This window comes from Lathyrus oleraceus, chromosome 1 (assembly GCF_024323335.1).
Source record: "Lathyrus oleraceus cultivar Zhongwan6 chromosome 1, CAAS_Psat_ZW6_1.0, whole genome shotgun sequence".
In the NCBI taxonomy this organism is placed as follows: Eukaryota; Viridiplantae; Streptophyta; class Magnoliopsida; order Fabales; family Fabaceae; genus Lathyrus; species Lathyrus oleraceus.
Genome location: NC_066579.1, coordinates 210,554,575 through 210,565,652, shown reverse-complemented (window position 1 = coordinate 210,565,652; position 11,078 = coordinate 210,554,575).

The following is an 11,078-nucleotide window of genomic DNA, read 5'->3' as shown; positions in this document are numbered from 1 at the left end:
CTGAAAAATCCTAGTCATATTGAGCATCGTCCCCTACATATGGGGTTGAACCTGTATACAACCAGTTAGCAACATTTGCAATGCTAATGGAACCAGGTGCTGGTAAAGCAAGCACTTCCACATTATGAATCACAAGAGTGTAATAAGTCGGCATGATTGCAATCATTTGCTGATTGACGAGAGTGTTCATGTCGATCTTAGTCTTACCCACCACTGCAGCTTCTTCCAACAAGAGTTGACCATACCCAAAGTGGTCCGCAATCTGCGTGATCATACCACCCACAGAAATATCACTGGTACTTGCGTGGCCAACTTGCTTCAAATGATTGGCGGCAAAAGCAGCTGCATTGACTCGCTCATTGTTGGCCATGCAGTGAAGGAAAAATAACTCTCTCTTTGCGGCTACCCCAGTGCTATCACCCCGTCCGAACAAGGTGTAGGCTAACCCCTTTTGTGCATATCTGAAGCAAGGGTTATGAATCCCATAAGCTTTTCCCGAACTTGGGTTGTAGCCACTTTCACCTGTAATAGCCCTCCAGAAATCAATTGCTGAAAACGTGTCTGGAGGGGTTCCGGGTCCAGATACCGGGAGTCTCAGAATACCCTCAAGTTCCTCAACAGATAACTCGTGATCCTCATCGAACAATCGGAAAGTCATCTGACCATAAAATTCCATCTCTGAACCGGTCCACCTTCGTCTCATCTTAAACTCAATCGTACTTAAGAATTCAAGTGTGATACGTGCGAAGGTCGATGCTTCGAATTGCATGAATTCTAACATACCGATGTTGTGAAACATGCGATGCACCTCTTCCTTTAAGCCTAACTTATCAAGTGTAGCATCACACATATAACGTGTAGGAATGAGCTTACGTTGAGCAAGAATCACATACCTATCTTGGTGATCTGGTTGTTCAAACAAAATGCCATGAGGACTCGGAGTGCGTCTAGCATGTTGCTTCGGCCGGGAAGATGTGGCCACATCCTTTCCTTTGCTTATACGCTTTGGGGGCATAATGGATACCTGCAAAAATTTCTCAAAACCCAAATAACAAATTAGTGAAAACGGCCACCGCCACTGCGTAGAGGACGGAGAGAGGAACGACTTTCGTGAAGGGGAGATGGGGTTTTAATGAGTGGAGCTTGGTGAAAAGTGGAGCTTTAGGTGATGGAGGCTAGGTTAACAATGGAGGAAGAGGGAGTGAGAAGCTTGCACAATCAGAATAAGTGAGAATAAGTGGTGGAGAAGAGATATAATGCCAAGTGGGTCCCACCATTAAAAGCAACAAAATTCAAAAAAATTCAAATTCTAACCCGTATAAAACAACACGGGCCGTGTTCCTACACACGGGCGCCCGTGTTACTGCACTATTTTAATTATTTTCTGCCTTTGGCTCAGGGCCAACAACACGGGCCATGTGTAACAACACGGGTGGCCGTGTAAATGACCTGTTTTCTCCTCCTACACACGCCCACTGCTCTGGGTTATTGCAATCAACACGGGTCGTGTGTAACAACACGGGCCGTGTGTAACAACACGGGTGGTCGTGTAAATGTCCTGTTTTCCTCAATTTTTGAAACTTGTTTTGCTTCATAGGTATGGTTTCCTTCCGTTCAGAGGTGATTTTGACTTTACGCTCCAAGTTCTTCTCCTTACCTACAACAACGTTTTACGCACACAAAGGAAAAGGCAAACAAAATAAGTTAGAAATCAAACGCGTGGGTTGCCTCCCACGAAGCGCTTCGTTTAACGTCGCATGGCTCGACGGTTGTCCACCTCATTAGGTGAGGCGCACATGGTCAATCAATCCAGACTCTTGTCCTATGTAATAGGGCTTCAACCTCTGGCCATTCACCTTGAATATATCCCCATTGTTTTGGTTCTTGATCTCTATCGATCCGTGGGGAGATACCTTGTGCACGACAAATGGCCCGGACCATCTTGAATTCAATTTACCAGGAAACAACTTGAGCCTCGAATTGAACAACAATACCAGTTATCCTTCCCAGAAATCTTTCTTGATGATTCTCTGGTCATGCCACTTCCGTGTTTGCTCCTTGTACATCTTTGCATTCTCATAGGCCTGATTACGAAATTCTTCTAACTCGTGAAGTTGAAGAATTCGGGATTCACCGGCTTTTGCAAGATCACAATTTAAGAACTTGGATGCCCAAAAGGCTTTGTGCTCTAATTCCAGAGGAAGGTGACAAGCCTTACCATAAATCAGTTGATACGGAGACATGCCGATTGGGGTCTTGAAGGCTGTTCGGTACGCCCATAGTGCATCATCTAATTTGATCGCCCAATCTTTTCTTGAAGCACTTACTGTCTTTTCTAAAATATGTTTAATTTGTCTATTGGAGACTTCAACTTGCCCACTCGTTTGAGGATGATACGGAGTGGCAATCTTGTGCTTCACATTATACTTCTTCAATAAGTTCTTCATGAGCTTATTCAAGAAATGTGTCCCTTCATCATTGATAAGTGCCCTTGGCACACCAAACCTTGAGAAGATGTTTTGCTTGAGAAAGTTTACCACTACTCTCGCATCATTAGTAGGGAGGGCAACAGCTTCCACCTATTTTGAGACATAATCCACAGCCACCAGAATATAATTCTTCCTGAATGAGGGTGGGAATGGCCCCATAAAGTCTATCCCTCAAACATCAAATAATTCCACTTCAAGCATGCCCTTTTGGGGCATCTGATTCCTCCTAGAAATATTCCCTGTCCTTTGGCATCTGTCACATTCCTTCACAATGACAGATGCAGTGTTTTCTTTTCGTACGTCAAAAAGTGTCTTCTCCTTTCTCTCCCAAGCCTTCTAATAGTTTCAGATGGATTTTCCTCAAGCAAAAAGTCCAAACTACCCTTAATGAGCAGAATAGATTCACATGGCAAAAATTGAAGTTTCTAAGTCGCGCCCATCAACACGGGTCGTGTGGATTCACACAGGTGCCCGTATGTGCTCTCCAACATGATTATTTTCAGATGAAGTTACAGAGGCATCAACACGGGTCGTGTTCCTACACACGGGTACCCGTGTTAACTCTCTGTTTTTCCTCTCCAAGCTTTCTTTGCCTGACAAACAACACTGGCCGTGTTGTTGCACACGGGTGCCCGTGTTGACCTGCTGTATCTTCATATTTTTGTCTTTCTGTGCATCCACAACTCCACTATTAGTTCTTCTAAACCTGTGCAACGACCTGTAACAACAACACTACCAAATCGAAGCATAAAAGAGACCTTTTTGACATAAACATGTAATAAAATGAAATGCAATAACAAACTAACAAAACATGATAAATGACTATGAAACAACTATAAACAAACACAAATCTTACCAAAGTGATGAAAATATGTCGGATTAACGATGGGAATTCAATGGAAATGGTGACCGATCAAGACGCATCACAGACAAATTGGGAACCTCATTCCAATACTTCACTACAATCATTGATGCCAATGTTGCAAGAGCGTCAGCCATCCGGTTCTCATCTCGAGGAATATGATGAAACTCAACCTTTGTAAAGAAAGTCAAAATCCTCCTCGCATAATCTCTATACGGTACCAAACCAGGTTGATTTGTCTCCCAATCACCTTTGATCTGATTCACAACCAAAGCGGAATCTCCGAAGATATCTAAATACTTGATTCTGAGATTCATGGACTCTTCAATCCCCATAATGCAAGCCTCATATTCTACCATGTTGTTTGTACACTTGAAAGTCAATCTAGCTTAAAATGATAGATGCGTGCCTTGAGGAGTAATAATCACTTCCCCAATGCCATTACCATACTGATTAATAGCTCCATCAAATACCATGCCCCAATGGGAACCAGGTTCTAGCCCTTCTTCAGGCAATGGTTCATCACAATCTTTCATTTTCAAGTACAAAATCTCTTCATCAAGAAAATCATACTGCACTAACTGGTAATATTCAATCGGTTGGTGTGCCAAATGGTCAGCCAAGATACTACCTTTGATCGCTTTCTGAGATCGGTATTCGATATCATACTCTGATAACAACATCTGCCAACGGGCAATTCTTCCAGTTAAAGCAGGCTTCTCAAATATATACTTGATCAGATCCATTTTGGATACCAATCAAATGGTATGATTCAACATATACTGGCGCAGACGCTTAGCACCCTAACCAATGCGCAACAAGTTTTCTCAAGCATAGAATACTGAGTCTCACAGTCGGTGAATTTCTTACTGAGGTAGTAAATTGCAAATTCTCTCTTTCCAGTCTCATCTTGCTGACCAAGAACACAACTCATACTCTCACCAAGCACAGTTAAATACATGATCAACGGTCTTCCTTCAACGGGCGGAGAAAAAATTGGAGGTTCAAGCAGATATTCCTTGACACTATCAAAAGCTTTCTGGCAGTCTTCGGTCCAATCACAAGACTTATCTTTCCGAAGAAGCTTGAATATAGGCGCACATGTGGCAGTCATGTGTGAAATGAATCTGGAGATATAATTAAGAGACCGAGAAAACCTCTTACTTGTTTCTCGGTTTTAGGCGCAGGCATCTCTTATATTGCTTTGACCTTGGCAGGATCAACTTCAATACCTTTCTCGCTGACAAAATAGCCTAACAACTTACCAGAACGAAGACCAAAAGTACACTTATTGGGATTTTAGCGGAGTTTATATTTCCTCAAACGCTGGAATGGCTTCAACAAGTGCTCAACATGTTCCTCTTCATCAATTGATTTAGCAATCATGTCATCGACATATACTTCAATCTCTTTATGCATCATATCATGAAAAAGAGTAGTCATTTCTCTTTGGTAAGTTGCACCAGCATTCTTTAGACCGAAAGGCATCACTTTATAACAGAATGTTCCCCAAGGTGTAATGAATATGGTCTTCTCCATGTCTTTGGGTGCCATCTTGATCTGATTATATCCGGAAAATCCATCCATAAACGAAAAGACTTTGATTTTAGCAGTATTATCTACCAACATATCAATGTGTGGAAAAGGGAAATCATCTTTCGAACTGGCTTTATTCAAATCTCTATAGTCGACACACATACGGACTTTTCCATCTTTCTTCGGCACAGGCACAATATTGGCCACCCATTGCGGGTACTCAGCGGTTAAAAGGAAAACGACATCAATCTGCTTTTGCACTTCCTCTTTGATCTTCACAGCCATATCAAGATACGTTCTTCTTAACTTCTGCTTGACTGGCGGGCATTCTGGCTTCAACGACAATCTATGCTCCACGATCTCAGAATCCAAACCAGGCATGTCTTGATAGGACCAAGCAAACACATCTGAATACTCTCGAAGAAGATCAATCAACCCATTCTTGACATCTGGACACAGGCGAGACCCAATCTTGACTTCCTTCACATCATCCTCGGAACCCAAGTTGACTAGCTCAATCTGCTCTTCGAACGGCTGAATGATGCTTTCATCATTGTATTCAATGGGGTTAGAAACCAACCCGTATAATGATTTGATATTTTGATTTTTGAGAAGTGGATTTGTGACCAAATATTATGCAGATGGACAATTATATTGTTTATTTATATTTTTTGTGATTACCATTTTCATAATAAAGCAAAAAGTAAAAACAAAACATCATAGATGTGGATGAATAGAATTAATTTTATTAATGATCAATTTGAAAATGTCCAACAATGTTCGCTTCTCCCTTAGGCATAGGAGAAGGATTTTTAAAACATATAAAAACAATTACTTAGATTGATGCCAAATAACGGGAATATTAAAAGCAGTCCAATTGGTGCAAGCCTTTCCATGCGTCACAAAGTTGATGTAGTTTTCCTCTTCGTCATCCTCTAGCACAGCAGCTAAGTGTTGTTCATTGTCATGAATGAACCCTCCGCTACAGAAGCTAAGTTACATATCTTCAGACCTTGTGGTTGATGAACCTCGTTGGAACCCCAAACCGGTTCTGCCTTTGTTGTCGAAGACCTCTACCATGTGCCCCCACTGATCAACATTGCCTTCTTCTACAATCTTCCTTGCACAACAGCTAAGTGTTGTTCATTATCATGAATGAACCCTCCGCTACGAAAGCTAAGTTTCATATCTTCAGACCTTGCAGTTGATGAACCTCGCTAGAACCCCAAACTGGTTCTGCCTTTGTTGTCGGAGACCTCTACCATGCGCCCCCACTGATCAACATTGCCTTCTTCTACAATCCTCCTTGCATCTTTCAATAAGGACATAGGTGCCCCAACTCTCTTTTCAGCAGCAATAAACAAGGCTTGGAATGGAGTTCCAACCTCATCTTCAGCTTCAACATAAGAGAAAGATGACAAGTGGCTAACCAACAGTGCCTTCTCCCCGCCAACGATCACAAGCTTTCCATTCTTCACAAATTTGAGCTTCTGATGCAAAGTGGAGGTAACAGCTCCTGCCTCATGGATCCATGGCCTTCCCAACAAGAAACTGTAGGCCGGGTGGATATCCATTACTTGAAAAGTAATTTGAAAATCACTCGAACCTATCTTAACTAGAAGGTCCACTTCACCAATAAATGTTTTGCGCGAACTGTCAAAAGCTTTGACGATTACACCACTATACCTCATAGGCGCTCCTCGATATGATAACTTTGAAAGAGCTGACTTCGGAAGTACGTTCAGTGAAGACCCGGTGTCAACAAGCACATTCGACAAAGCATCCTCTTTGCAATTCATAGAAATGTGCAAAGCCAGATTACGATTTTTGCCCTCCTCGTGGAGTTCTTCATCACAGAAGCTAATATTTTGCAAGAAGTGATGTTAGCCACGATATGATCGAGTTGATCCACTGTAACATCATGTTCTACAAATGCTTATTCCAAAACTCTCTGCAGTGCTTCTCTGTGCGCTTTAGAATTCATGAGCAGAGACCACACTGAGATTTTTTAGAGGGTTTGGAGCAGCTGCTCCACCATATTGAACTCACTTATCTTGATCAAACAAAGTACCTCATCATCATCGTTAGCCTTTAAATCGTTGGATTCACCAGACTTATCCTTTGAAGTACCAACCGGGTCTACAACATCCATTTCCACCTTATTTCCAACAACTGATTCTTCTTTATCCTTTGGGAACACCGGCCTAAACACTCGACCACTACGGGCCACCTTGGTAACATCAATAATGCTCATTACAGAGCTAGTCGTAGGCAACGGGACCTCTTGACCACCTTCTATCATTGTAGCATTATACTGATATGGCATAGCTTTATCAGATGAATACGGGACTGGGCCCGCTAGCCGTATAACCAACGGTGATACTGATCTATTGTTAACATTGTTACTATTATTGCTGTCGTATTGAATTACCAATCTCTCTGGCTGCTTGAAAATGGGCACTATGACATTCAAATCATCATCTACATGACGGGATTGAACAATTTAAATCATGCCTTCATCCATCAGTCATTGGATGTCCCTTTTCACAACTTCGCAACCCCTTAAATTAATGTTGCAAACAGCACAACCATCGTGGTCATGCTCACAATCACTCACCATGTAAATGTCGTTATGCATATGCACCAAGGATCTCCGAATAAAACGCACATCAAAAACCTTAAACTCGCCAGGACAACCATCCACCATATTCACAAAAGAATTCCCATGGGTGGGTAATGGATTTGCTTTCACATTCGGCCTGCGGTCCTCAAAGGATACCATTCCACTCTTCATAAGCTTTTGAACCTCATACTTGAGTGGATAGCAGTTCTCTATATCATGTCTGGTGCTCCTTGATGAAAATAACAACGGAGCTCAGGCTTGTACCACCATGGAAGTGGTTCTGGAATTTGTGGCGGGTTTCTTGGTTGAAGTAGGTTCTTGAGAACCAAAGACGGGTACAGTTCTGCATAAGACATAGGAATCGGGTCGAAAGAGACCTTCTTCCTCTTAAAGTTTTGTTGATGATGATTGTTGTTGGTATTGTTGTTGTAGGTGTTTGTTTGTTGTTGCGGTTGTTGTTGTTGTTGATGTTATTGCTGTTGATTGATTATTAGAGAAAACTGGAATAACTGAAGATACTTGATCGTGATGTTGACGGGATAGTTGATTCCTTCTGATCTGAGGCCTCCTCTGCCTCCCACTAGAAATTGCATTGGCTTCACTATCCTTTTTCTTCCCAAAATTGTTGCCATACCTCTTACTTGACGATGCTTCTTCTTTCGACAAACGTCCCTCTCGGACTCCTTCCTCAAGCCTCATCTCGATGTTTACCATTTCGGTAAAGTCATTGGGGGCACTAGCAATCATAAGTTCATAATAAAATGAACTCAGAGTTTTCAGAAAGATCTTTGTCCTTTCTTTTTCCTCCAAGGGAGGAGTGATCTGGGCAACCAATTCCCTCCATCTCTGCGCATACTCTTTAAATCTCTCCTTATCTCTTTGGGACATAGACCTCAGTTGGTCACTATCAGGCGCCATATCCATGTTGTACTTATACTACTTGACAAAAGCCTCTCCTAAGTCATTCAAGGTGCAAATGCTTGCACTGTCCAACCCCATATACCATCTGAGCGCAGCACCAGTCAGACTATCTTGGAAGTAGTGAATCAACAGTTGATCATTGTCAGTATGGGTAGACATCTTGCGAGCATACATCACTACATGATTGAATGGACATGTGTTCCCTTTATACTTTTCAAAGTCAGGCACTTTGAACTTCACCGGGATCTTGATGTTGGGCACTAAACACAACTCAGCAGCACTCTTTCCAAACAAGTCCTTACCCCTTAGCGTCTTCAATTCCTTGTGCAGCTCAAGAAACTGATCCTTCATTTCATCCATTTTCTCATACACATCCGGACCCTTAGACGGATCAGAATGATAAATGGTATCCTCTACACGAGGTAAGGTGTGCACAACAGGAGGTGGCACAGACATGATCGGGCTAGATGCCGGCATGGAAGCAAAGGTAGACGCAAAGCCTTCAGGCATAAAGTTGGGCGGCATTCCCCACGGGAATCCGGCAGGCATAGTAGGCGTGAAGTGAGCGGCAGCAGCGGGCATGGTAGAGGTAGCCACCTCTGAAATAACTGTCCTCTGAGGAGGAGGAGTTGCAGGCATTGGAGAAGCTTAGCTCTGAGCAACCAACACTGACTCCATCATGGCAGTCAGTCGGGTGATCTCGTCCTTCAGATCTCTGTTCTCTTGCTCTAGATGCTCCATAATTTTGAGATGATTAGTGCGGGTGTTGTACCGATGAGTCAGCTTGGCTAAAGCACAGAAGAAACACCAATGAGACATTTGGCGAAAGAGAAACCTGCTTATGCAAATGATGCATGAAATGCAATGCTTGTTTATTTATTTTTATTTTCAAGGAACTTACTATATCACTTGCAAATATACATATATATCAACAATTGCAATAATTTTTATAGGACCAAAAATCTTTATTCATTTATATAATTGGAAGGATTACACTAAGTACAATTTCAGAAACCAAATGAAAATACAAAAGAAAAGGAGACTAGTCATCCTAAGGATCCCAAACAACAATGCCAGAAGATCTGGCTGAAGGCGCGTACTTCCTCCGAATACGACGGATCTCGGTCTCAAAAGAATCCTTCATCTGAGTCTTCTCGTGGACAAGCTGATCAATAATCTTCTTCCAAGCAACGGAAGGCTAAGGCATGCTAGAGGATGAAACCTCTGGCTCTCTCTGTCTCTTTGTCACTCGATCTTAAAGTAGCTCAATAAGTGCATATTTATCCTTAGACTTCAACTGCAACTCTTCATGCTTCTTGCTCAAAGCACGAAAACGCTCTTCCCACATACCTTTCTCTTGCTTCATCTTGGTGAGCATGTCTTCCAACTCCTGTACATCTTGGTTAGGGAGATTTAATGGCTCAACCACAACCATAGACATAGATCTTTCACAAGGATAGGGCATCTTCAATTCCAAAGCTCTCTTCTTCACTCAAAGAGTGTAAGCTTCCAAAGCTACAAAATTGCACAGACCAAGCTCGGATCTTCCCTTCCTATGCACATTATGCCAAAGCAGGGTTATAGTTAATTCCTCCTTGTGTACCAATGAGAGGCACATTGGAGAACTCACCACAACTATCAATAATCTCCAAACTGCTCAAAGAGGAATCATACCAAACTATATCATCATTAGTGAGAGACATAAGTCTTTGAGACCACCGTAGACATTATTTGTTCTCTCACAAAAGCAGGTGTCTGAGGCAAGTGCGAAATAAACCACTTGTACAGAAGAGGAATACAACAGAAAATAGTTCCACCACCCTTAGAATTCCTTAGATGAAAAGAGAAATACATATCACCCAAAAAAGTAGGCACAGGATTCCCAATCAAGAAAAGTCTAATGGCGTTAATATCAACAAAACCGTCAATGTTAGGGAATAAAGCTAATCCATAAATGAGCAACACAAAAATAGCTTCAAAAGCGTCCACACTACCGGCTTGAGCAAAAGCAGTATCTTCCTTGATGAGGAAATCAGATGGCAACCCAAATAACCCTTCTTTCTTCACCCAATGAGCCTCTATCTCAGACTTCTTCCAGTGAAGAGCTTCAACAATAAGATGAGATCTAGGAATCTCTTCCAATCCATTAAAAGGTACTCTACTAGAAACAGGTATCCCAAGAGATGAGAATGCTCCTCCAAGGTAGGCACAAGCTGAAAATCTGGGAAAGTGAAACAACGGTAGAGAGGATCATAGAACTGCACCAATACACTCAAATGTACTTCAACCACATCAGTAGACAAGATGGACAGAAGCTTCCCATGGCGTTGTTTGAATTCCAAGGGATCTAATACAAAAGATGCTAGCTTCCTTAACTCTTTCAAGTCGGGACATCTGAAATTGTACTTCTTAGTGTTCCTTCGTCCACAATCCATGGTCTGAAAATATTTGCAAATAATACCTCAGTTCCTTGATATTTTTGTGTGATGAAAGTTATGATGTGCATGAATGCATGAATGCAACAATCACAAATAAGGGATCACACACACGGCAAACAAACAAAGGTCAAGGGATGAATCAAGTCATTGTCAAGATCAATCATCCATTTTGGTGGATTATGGTTTACACCTTATCAACACCCAAGTTC